This window comes from Haliotis asinina, chromosome 3 (genome assembly GCF_037392515.1).
Source record: "Haliotis asinina isolate JCU_RB_2024 chromosome 3, JCU_Hal_asi_v2, whole genome shotgun sequence".
Classification (NCBI taxonomy): domain Eukaryota; kingdom Metazoa; phylum Mollusca; class Gastropoda; order Lepetellida; family Haliotidae; genus Haliotis; species Haliotis asinina.
In genome coordinates, this window is record NC_090282.1 from 19,079,356 (window position 1) to 19,090,875 (window position 11,520).

Sequence of the window (11,520 nt, forward strand, 5' to 3'; positions counted from 1 at the left end):
AAACTTCATCAGACCAGGATGACCACGCGGGTCAGCGGAGCCTTACCATAGTGATGGAACATTGTGATTGAAATAATAGTTCTAATTGAAATAAAAGTTCTAATTGAAATATACAGTTGTACCCCTTTTTCAGATATCAGTCTCTATTTATAAGCATTCTGTCCCACTTCACAACACATCACGCAGAACTTCTGTATCCAGCGAGGTTGAGCTGTCAGGTTCGAGCCCACCTGTGACCGGGTGTAAAAACCTGGGAATCAACTTTGTGTGCAGACTCTTTCAGTGTTGTCACAACCCCTCGTGTGCAGTACACAACCCTGTGCACTTAAAAGAACCCACGTATCCGTTGGCCACATGAATACGTGTATACACCTAGGTACAACAACGTGCAGTAAATTTGGACAGAGTACTGTGACTATGTGTCCCAGTCCACCATTTGCGAAATGGGTATCTCGTTAGGATGAGAAAGCCACAATAAACTCGGTGCGTCTAGTGACTGCAAGAGTTGTATAGTGCCCAGGGAGTTGAGATTGATAATAGGATGTGACGCTGAGACGGACATGCAATGATCGCGGGAAAAAAATACCAGTGCCTTGAGCAAGCAATAGTTGCATGGATATGTGCGCTATATAAATATCCAATAATAATAACAATACTCGCCCTTGAAATATCTCGCTTGCATCCCGAGTACACTGGGAGCACAGCCCTTCTGACAATCGGGGTAATGCTGAAAGTTGCAGTGTTGGGGAGCCTTCTTATTCTCCGGAAGGGAGAAGTCTCTTTCGCTGTCTGGGGTTCGTGTAGAGGGGGCGAGGGCCCTGAGCTGATGATGAACTTTACAAGCCTGACTGTGCCAGGATCACCCAAACCCTCTCTGCCTCAATTCAATCCTAATCTTTAAAACATAATAATAATAATAATATATATTCTGTCACAGTTTAATGAAAAAGTCCACGCATTAACGGGTGTGAATGTTAACTAATATTAATACTACAAAGGTACATGCATAAGAGATCTCTTGTCTGGACATAGTAAGATGTCACATTGTATTAATTACATTTTCAGAAAAAGTGCAAATCCATTAATCAATTCCCATTTCCCACCTGGCTGCAGGTTGATCTCTCTCCAGAACAGGCCTTGGCTTAGATTTTCGAAGCTCTCCTAGCGCTAAGACAGTCGAAGTTAATGTTAATGTATGGCACATACGACAATCTTAGCGCTAAGATAGTCGTAAGTTAATGCTAATGTATGGCACTTACGACTATTGCAGTACGAAGACAGCTTCTGAGATCTAGGCCCTGGATGTAACGAATATAAAGAACTTTGCACTTGGGGCAAACCCTGAGACTATGCATCAGCAACGAAAATGAAAAGTTAAGTGAAAGAAATGTCATAAAAACATGAAATTCTGTTTTTGATATTTCAGGCATACGGTGGGATAGGTCTGAGGTCAAACGTTTGCCCGTCACGGCGAAGACTTGAGGTCGAATCCCTCTTACGTGTGGATATACTGATGAACATATTCACGAGATCTGGTTAACTGTGTTCGGTCGTAGGCTAGCTTGGACTGTAGGCTATCCATGTATGCATTTGTCGCACAAACGAAACATAAATAACAAACCTATTTAATGTTACTTAAGTTAACTTTATCTTCAATTTATGCAACTTGACCTCACGTGGTATGCATATGTAGAGTAGCTCAATTCAAGCTGAACAAGCTGTAGCAAAATATATTTTGTGCATCAGTTTTTGTTTAAAGGGATTTAGTTGATAGATCTTATGGAATCAGAGGCGTGTCGTCATTGGTTGGATAAATCCCTGAGCGATAACAGGAATTCAGGTGGCGCATTGTTCAAGATAATTTCAAGATGCATGTTTGATTGTATTCGATTCATCGTACATTCGCTTTGATGAATATTTTGAAAAATATTTAATTGTAAATTTGATGTGACGAAACAATGCCATGCGTGAAGGAAAAGCAAGTTCTATATACAGTCAACTTCTTCATTGCAATGGGTGCGATGTTTCGGTGTAGGTATTAACACTGTTTTATGCAGACCTTTATCTTAAGATAAAACGAAGCTGATGTCCCTAGGCGCTGTATGTATCCCCAATGACAGACTGCACAACACAGATGTGTGGATGACAATGAGCGCGGTGTGGATGGCGCCGACGGGTCCAGTTAGCAGCCCTCCGCCGTGTACAAGCAGACGGGCAAAGCATTGGCGTGTACTTCCTCCCGCGGAGACAGTAGGCAGGAAAAGCATGCTGATAAGGCATTGGAAACTTTTGTACTTCCTCCCGCGGAGACAGCAGTCAAGGAAAAGCAGGCAGAGACAGCAGGCAGGAAAAGCATGCTGATAAGGCATTGGAAACTTTTGTACTTCCTCCCGCGGAGACAGCAGTCAAGGAAAAGCAGGCAGAGACAGCAGGCAGGAAAAGCAGGCAGATAAGGCATTGGAAACTTTTGTACTTCCTCCCGCGGAGACAGCAGCCAGGAAGGTTTGGGCTGCCATTGTAAAAGCAGAAGCCAAGTATCTCCATTTTAAAGTAAATTTAGAGTTTAGTCCCGTCGGCACCATGCCTACCGCACCTGTTTATTAGAAAACGAATCAGCGAATCAACAAGATTTATAAGACAAAGCCTGCAAATTGTAAACTGTAAAAATGAAAACTTAAAATTAATAATACATATGGCATCCTCGGCGTCCAGTGCCCCTACCGACACCCCCCCACCCCCCACCCCCCGCTGTTCGCTGATGTGGTTCATGTATGTGATTGGACATACGTCCTAATTTCATAGATCAATGTTCATAATGTCAGTCACTGGATTATCCAGTCGACGCTCCATTATTTACAGCTATATAGCCGGAAAAGTTCTGACAGCGGCGTCCGACCATAACGCCATAACTTTCGACGGAAATGTTCTGAGAGCAGAGCCGGATCTGACTGTGGTGTGTAAACAATGGTGTCAAACCGTAACACCATAACCTGGCTCCATACGCTGATAGTTGCTTGTTCTGTCCCCTTAATGGCTAATGTCGAGCACACGCAACGTAAAGACAAGTACTTTCTTGTGTACGTGTTGGCTATACATTAATGCATTCTAGGAACGAGGCACTGACCGTACCTCTAAGGGCAGACACTCTATCCACCAGACTGCAGGTATTTACCTACGTGATTAGAAAGTCCTTTAATAATCTACATGTATTACTCACATACTACGATAAAACGGATCTTTTAGACTTATATTAAATGGTGATGTGCGATGACTGACTTTATCTTCCCGTTTACAATCATCAAATACAGTCATGGTGCGCAATGCATACTATCATTCCATGATTCTGCAAAACTGAGTCTGCGAAAGTCTACAGTAAAGCCGTAATGTAGTTCTACGTACACGTTGCTATTTTCCGTATCATTCATACTATAAATGCTATTACGCAAGCATCATTATGACAAAATACGCATATTCAGTAATTTAGTACTGAATACAGCCAAGATTTACGCTGCTTTTTATGAATATTCCAGCAAAAACAGGAAGGAGAATGCGGAAAGTGGGCTTCACACATTGTACCCATGTGCAGAATCGAACCTAGGTTTTGACGTGTTATGGAGTTTGAATAGCACCCATGCATCGAAGCAGCTTTACACCTGCAGACAACAGTTTTCCTCCGCAAATGTTTGAGCAGTATCCAACAATGAAGACCACAGGAGTTATCTCCCTGACATCGCGTTTGGCCAAGCTGATTTTGTGTTAACTACCAAACTTGAAAGGGGAGACGACAGCTGTGACGAAATACAGGAAAGAATAATCGATTTTGGTTTCGTCTGACATATCCAAAGTGAAACCATGCAGAAATCAGTCTGACGCACTATATTTTAACCTTGGGGACCCTGCGAAGTTTTTGTGCTCATAGTCCCTTTTTTGTACGAAATTATCCCCTACATGAAAATGGCTGGACAAGAAACGGTTTATTTCAGAATTATTTACACTGGTACTCAATTATTTAAATGTGTGTTTCACTATCACCCCTTTTGTGAAGTCGACTGTTAGAAGATCCAGATGTAACTAAACGGGCGTAACTTTGCAACTGAAATTTGCCTTCTGCGTAGGAAAAACCCAGGTTTCCAGTGCTAGCTAAAATTTTGGTAAACCACTGATTTATTGAAGTTTCTGTGACTTCAGATTTACGGATTAACGTTTTCTACGACTACTTCCGAACAGTAACATGTCGCCCGTGAAAATCCGGTTTAGAATTGATCTTTGGTACCCCCATACTTGTCGTTAGAGGCGATTAACGGGATTAGGTGGTCAGGCTCACTAACTTGGTTGACAAATGTCATCGTATGATAATTGCGTAGATCAGGTTCATGCTGTTGATCACTGGAAAGTTTGGTCCAAACTCGATCATTTGCAGACAGCAGCCATATTGCTGGAACATAGTTTGGAGTGCGGCGTAAAAATAAAATCACTTATGCCCAGTTCACATGGACACTTTTACTCATGTAAGCAAATTTACTCCAGAAGCATATATACTCATATAAGTAAAAGTACATTTACATTGCCTTCACATGATGTTAAGTGAGGTGTAAGTAAATTTCACAACATAACAAAAAAATAGGCTGATTTGTAATCATTTTAGATAAGCTGCACGTGTGGAGACGGAAGAGGGACTTCCCATAAGTCTTTGTAAGTCTGGGACTTGTCCTTGGCCTCTGCCAAGAAAGAAATTCATGGAGTAAGCATCGTTCACAACATTGGTGGAACCATATTGTAAAGGAAACATTTGATGATAAGTTTTGGATTGAAAACTTTAGAATGACCCGAGCAACATTCAATTTGCTTTGTCAAGAACTGAAACCAAGTTTTCCTGTCATGGATGTTTACGTAAAAGATCCTCTGAAGTTGGACCATAAGATTGGCATACCAATCTGTTGGCTGACATCCGATACTGAGTATCGAACTATTGCTAATTTGTTTGGGGTTGGAGTGTCCACAGTACACACATGTGTACATGATGTTTGCAATGCAATTGCAGAAAGATTATTGACGAAATATATTAAGTTTCCAGAAAATGATGAACTGAGGCATGTGATTAATGGATTCCAAGAGACATGGGGCTTTCCAAACAGTGCCGGTGCTATTGATGGCACCCACGTCCCAATTATAGCACCATCACTGGCTCATGGAGACTACTTAAACAGAAAAGGCTGGTACTCTGTTCTTCTGCAAGCAGTGTGAGACCATCGGTACATCATTACTGACATCAATGTTGGCTGGCCAGGAAAAGTCCACGATGGCAGGGTTTTTGGCAACTCGGACCTGCACTTTAGAGGGGAAACGACCCTTTCCCAAAATGGACCAAACAGTTGAGTCTACCAGACAAACAAATATCGACCCCGATTGTGATTGTGGCCGACGCAGCCTATCCACTAAAGCCATGGCTTCTAAAGCCGTACACGCACATTGCCAGACTCTCAAAAGAACAAAAGGCATTAAATTACCATCTGAGTCGGGCCCACATAACCATTGAGAATACTTTTGTCTAATGAAACGCCTGGATGTTGAATATGTTAGTGTCATTATGACTACTTGCATTACATATGAGAAATGCGTTAAGAAAACTTCATGGCAGATGAAGCTATTGCAGATGAGGATGTTAATGAAGATGATAGAGGTGGTGTTTTGTGTGCAAAGAGACTACGAGTCGATGTTGCACGGTACTTCTCAACTGACAGAAATTTCAATAAGTAGTTACATAATAGTAACATTCTTCTCAGATTTGAAGTGAATTACACATACTTTGAAGTTAATGCATACTTTGTAGCTAATGATTTGTTGTGTACTTTATTGTTATATTATTCATAAAGAAACAATAAAAATCCCTTTAATTTAAGTCTTTATTTTTGTTTGCAACTGTTTCTTGGTACACAGCGTTTGTAAATGAACATACATAATTGATAATTGTCTCAAGAGCATGTGCATTAATCAAAACAATCAGTTTGATTATTGTTTTCAAGAATTGGAAAACAATTACGAAACATTTTAACATTTTAAACATTATTCTGACAAGGGAGTCATTACATGATTAATAGTTATAATAACGTAAATTGGCTCTGGTAAAACATCTTTAAACACGAAAGATTGTAACAAATTTCATACAACACAACGTTATTTAAAGTTAACAAAATGAACTTCCGGAATCATCAAATGACACATCTGACTGGTCATTAGATGATCGTCGGTCTGGCGCACCATATGGAGGGTACTGCTGAAGTGGTTGATTCCAGGAAGTTCCAGGTACTGGTGGTGTTTGATTGATAAGTTTCGGAGGTTGATTTATGAGATTAGAGGGCTGATGAGGTTTCATCCGAACAAGGATAATTTGCATCATGTGGAACTGATGTGCTCTTTCTTCACACTTTTGCCTCTCCTCCATCTCCAGTTTCTGCTTCTCTAGCTCTATCCTCTTCACGTCCGCATCAAGTTTTTAATCTTCCAATGATATCATGGCATTTTCATATTTGCTGCTACTGTCTGAATGTTCTTTCATAATGGCCCCAAGTGTTGTCTCCAATCTTGTCTTCCTTATCATTTTATCCGTCTTCATAGGTTTGTTCTTTAGTTCCATGTTGACATCATCTGTCTTCTCTTCTTTACCACATGCTTCTCTTTTCTGGACATTCGCAACCCCATTTGCTTCTTCTTTATTAGCATAATCTTGGCTGTCATCAATTTCATCATTGTCATCATTGGCAGTGTCATTTGGAGGTTCTGTCTCCTTGTCATCCAAATCATCATCATTTACATAAACCTCCACTGCATCGGTGCCACCACTTTCATCTGATATAGTTTCGTTCATACAATAGCCTTTACTAAATTTAGCACTGATGAAATTGCACCGGAAATTCTCATGCATCATATGATGAAATACTCACCTAATCAAATGTAGAATGTGTTCATATGACCAGAAATACTCTAGGAGTAATTATACTTATCAGTAAATATACTTTTACTAGACCCCCTGAGGTGTAGCAATTATACTTTTACTTATGCTAGCTTACTCCTGGAGTGTTTTCACTCATATGAGGAAATGCCTTCACATGCCACCATAAATTTACTTATATGAGTATAATTACTCACGCGAGTAAAAGTGTCCATGTGAATTGGGCTAAATTTAGGAACTCGGCATCATGTCATATTTGACTGTATCACCCGTCCACTCGCTTATTTTAAGTACTAAGAATTTTAATTTTCGTACTCGACTATACGTTCATGAGTGCTAGTCTATTAACTGTAAGAATTCGTTTGTCACGACAAAAAACAGGGTTTGATGTTTGATTCCACACATGTTTACGTTGTGTGAAGCGCTTTTCTGGTGTCCCGACAAAACGTTTTGATAAGACAAAACGTTTCGACTTCAGCTATGTTGTGTACACAGAAAATCCACGGAAACTACAAACAGGCAGTAAGGCATAAGTCGAGCCTAAGTTGTCACTTCCTGTACATTGCTAATAGTTGCTTAGAACGAATAAAGACAGACTAACTGTTGTCTATGAAATGCACATATTTTACTGAAAAGACGTTCATAGTGAAAAAGAATATAATGAAATGGAGCCCTAAGACTTTCTTCATTTTAAGAAGCTATGACAATCTAGACTTGCCACATTTTCTAGACCTTCACATACAGAAAAACAAAGTCTTTAAGGTACATGGTTTGATGTCAGGCAAAAATGTATGCAGAAGACTAATGGCATTTTCCTATTTGCTACTACTGTCTGAATGTTCTTTCATAATGGCCCCAAATTACTTACCAGAGTACATATCGCTGTAAAACCATAAAATCAGGTACCAGGGTACATATCGCCGTAAAAACATGAAATTAGTTACCAGAGTACATATCGCTGTAAAACCATAGAATTAGTTACCAGAGTACACATCGCCGTAAAAACATGAAATTAGTTACCAGAGTACATATCGCTGTAAAACCATAAAATTAGTTACCAGAGTACATATCGCTGTAAAACCATACCATTAGTTACCAGACTACATATCGCTGTAAAACCATAAAATCAGTTACCAGAGTACATATCGCTGTAAAACCATAAAATCAGTTATTAGAGTACATATCGCTGTAAAACCATACCATTACTTACCAGAGTACATATCACTGTAAAACCATGCCATTAGTTACCAGAGTACATATCACTGTAAAGCCATAAAATCAGTTACCAGAGTACACATCGCCGTAAAAACATGAAATTAGTTACCAGAGTACATAACACTGTAAAACCATAAAATTAGTTACCAGAGTACACATCGCCGTAAAACCATACCATTAGTTACCAGAGTACATATCGCTGTAAAACCATACCATTAGTTACCAGAGTACATATCGCTGTAAAACCATAAAATTAGTTACCAGAGTACATATCGCTGTAAAACCATAAATTCAGTTATTAGAGTACATATCGCTCTAAAACCATACCATTAGTTACCAGAGTACATATCGCTGTAAAACCATAAAATCAGTTACCACAGTACACATCGCCGTAAAAACATGAAATTAGTTACCAGAGTACATAACACTGTAAAACCATAAAATTAGTTACCAGAGTACACATCGCCGTAAAACCATACCATTAGTTACCAGAGTACATATCGCTGTAAAACCATAACATTAGTTACCAGAGTACATATCGCTGTAAAACCATACCATTAGTTACCAGAGGTTAAAGCGTTCGTTCGTCACGAAGAAAACCCGGGTTCGATTCTCCACATGGGTACAATGTGTGAAGCTCATTTCTGGTGACTAGTGATAGTGCTGCAATATTGTTAAAAGCTGCGTAAAGCCACATTCACGCGCACTCACGCACTCACGCACAAATAGGACTGCAGGGAATTCTGGGTGAGACCTTGTCCCGAGAAACGTATGTTGTACGAAAGGCATGATTTAACTGATGTGATGGTCAGTCGTCCAGTAGGGTGATTGCCTGTCCTCTAGAATAACTCGGCTTTAGCATGGCCATCAATGCGGTGGGGCAGCCTTGTGTACAAAGAGTTTTCTAGTGTTTTAATTAAGTCGAGTCCGATTCCAGTCATAAGTGAGTGAGTGAGTTTAGTTTTACGCCGCACTCAGCAATATTCCAGCTATATGGCGGCGGTCTGTAAATAATCGAGTCTGGACCAGACAATCCAGTGACCAACAACATAAGCATCAATCTGCGCAGTTGGGAACCAATGACATGTGTCAACCAAGTCAGCGAGCCTGACCACCCGATCCCGATAGTCGCCTCTTACGACCAGCACAGTCGCCATTTATGGCATGCATGGGTTGCTGAAGACCTATTCTACCCCGGGACCTTCACGGGTCCCAATCATAAGTACAATGAGTGAAACCCATTTCGAGTGTCCCTCGTCGTGATGTTACTGGGGTGTTTCTTAAAACTACGTAAAACCATCCTCTCTCACTTGTCGTAAAACCGTAAACCCGACCCGCTGACTTGGTTGTCACGTCTCAAATGTAACTCAAAGCTCAGGATCTTAGTCATTGGTTTGTCTGGCTCAGACTTGCTTATTTACATATCGTCATATACCTAGAGTATTCGGCCGTGTGCGCGGTCAGGCGACAAACACAGTCCACTCGTCTTCCAAAGGAGGCAGATGCAACCACCTCCCGTTGAGAAGATTCGCAAAAAGAACAAAACATACAAGATAGTGAGACAGTTTATTGCACAGATAAAGACTTCAGGTACAGTTTATTTGTTTATTTTTTCTGACAGCAATGGCATTCAGTTTGATGGGTCATGTCTCTATCCCTAGGGATATGTGCCATGGAACTTTTCACTTAGTGTTAGGGACTAATCATTTCTTACACAGGTGGGGGTGTTAGAGAGTATGTTACATGAAATGGTGGGAAGTAGGGTGGGGATCGGCAAAATATGATAATGTATTGTCCTGAGACAAGTCTCATCGCCCCGCCCGTAATGTATTGACCAGTCCCCTAACATAAAGAGCATTGGCTGCAAAAGTTTTCAGTATTTTAATAAAACTTGTGGGCTACTATCTCACACTGGTGTCGTCTCTTTCACGGCAAATGGTACATATGTAACTGAAAGAATGCCATATGGTGAGATATCGGAATTTACCGATATGTGATGAATGTATCTTGTAACAAGATACGCAATAACAGAAGAGGTATTAAATATTGCACAAGTATTTGCACAACGTTTGATTCATGAACATCGTCCATGCATATGATGTAGTGTTTGCTGGCCACCCTTGGTTATGAGATGAAGGAGGCCCGTTGCCAAGCGTTAGGCAGTCGGAACATACTGTTGTGATTTAAGATATCTCGGGTATAAATTTTCACACCTGTTGTGAAAAACAAATAGTATCTCTTAACAGAAGCTAAATGAGGTATTTACAATGGAAACTATGGTGTATTTTTTCACCTGCGTTTAAAATATGCATGAGATTTCTGACGATTTGTTCTGTAAAATTCACTATTACGTAGTTCGTAATATTTCATGAAATAAAAAATGTTTTAGATAATAAGGAAAACATGTAAATCAAATATGAATATTGTAAATGTTAGATGATAATACAGCTCATTCGCATTTAAGAATCAAATATCAAATTAATGTATCCCCTTCCCACTTACCCCTTCACCTCACCCCATTGACAATGAATGGTTCATGTGATCGTCCACTGAAAGAATCGATAGCTACCGAGCAACGCTATCGCCCAAACAATGTAAACGCTTTAATCATTACTCATAGACCGAAGCGCCCGTAAAATAGACGGCCACGGCAATAGGATGTAACGACAGTTCAAATACAAGCCATACTCAGAACAACTGCCAACATTCACAACATACCCCACACAATAATGCCATGCCTTTTATTATTTATAAAAAAAACTTTAAAAATAACATTAGTGTTATCTTTCTGTTTAATTAAAACAAATTTAAAAAAAAAACGTAATAAAAATCCCTGCTACCTTATCACGCCAACAGGAAATGATAACATCTGTCATACACGATGATAATAAATACATGGTAATATACATGTCTGAGCATCTACAATGAACAAATAAGTCTTCATCTCACAGACTCTCACAACGGTGCAATCGCATAGACAAACACTCTACAGAACGTCATCGGCACTTTTCTTTGGTACAAGGGACAAATATTATCAAAACATTTGGAATTATATTTGTGTTTTGAAAAGCTTCCAAGTATGATATATCCTAATATATGTAAAGTGAGTTCATTTGAGTTTAATCGTTATATTCCTACCAACGTATGAATTAACATTCCTTACGCAATCGTTAAGTAAAGTTCAAACTAGTTTATACACTCAGCTATCAATGACTACTTTGTTTTTGCCAAACGGCTATCAGTAACATTCACATTAGCTATTCCACCAATAAAATTTGTTTGGTCTAAAAGCGATAACAGGAACGAATGATTAGCAAATGTCATAAATAGTGACAATGTTCCCACCAGAACAGGCA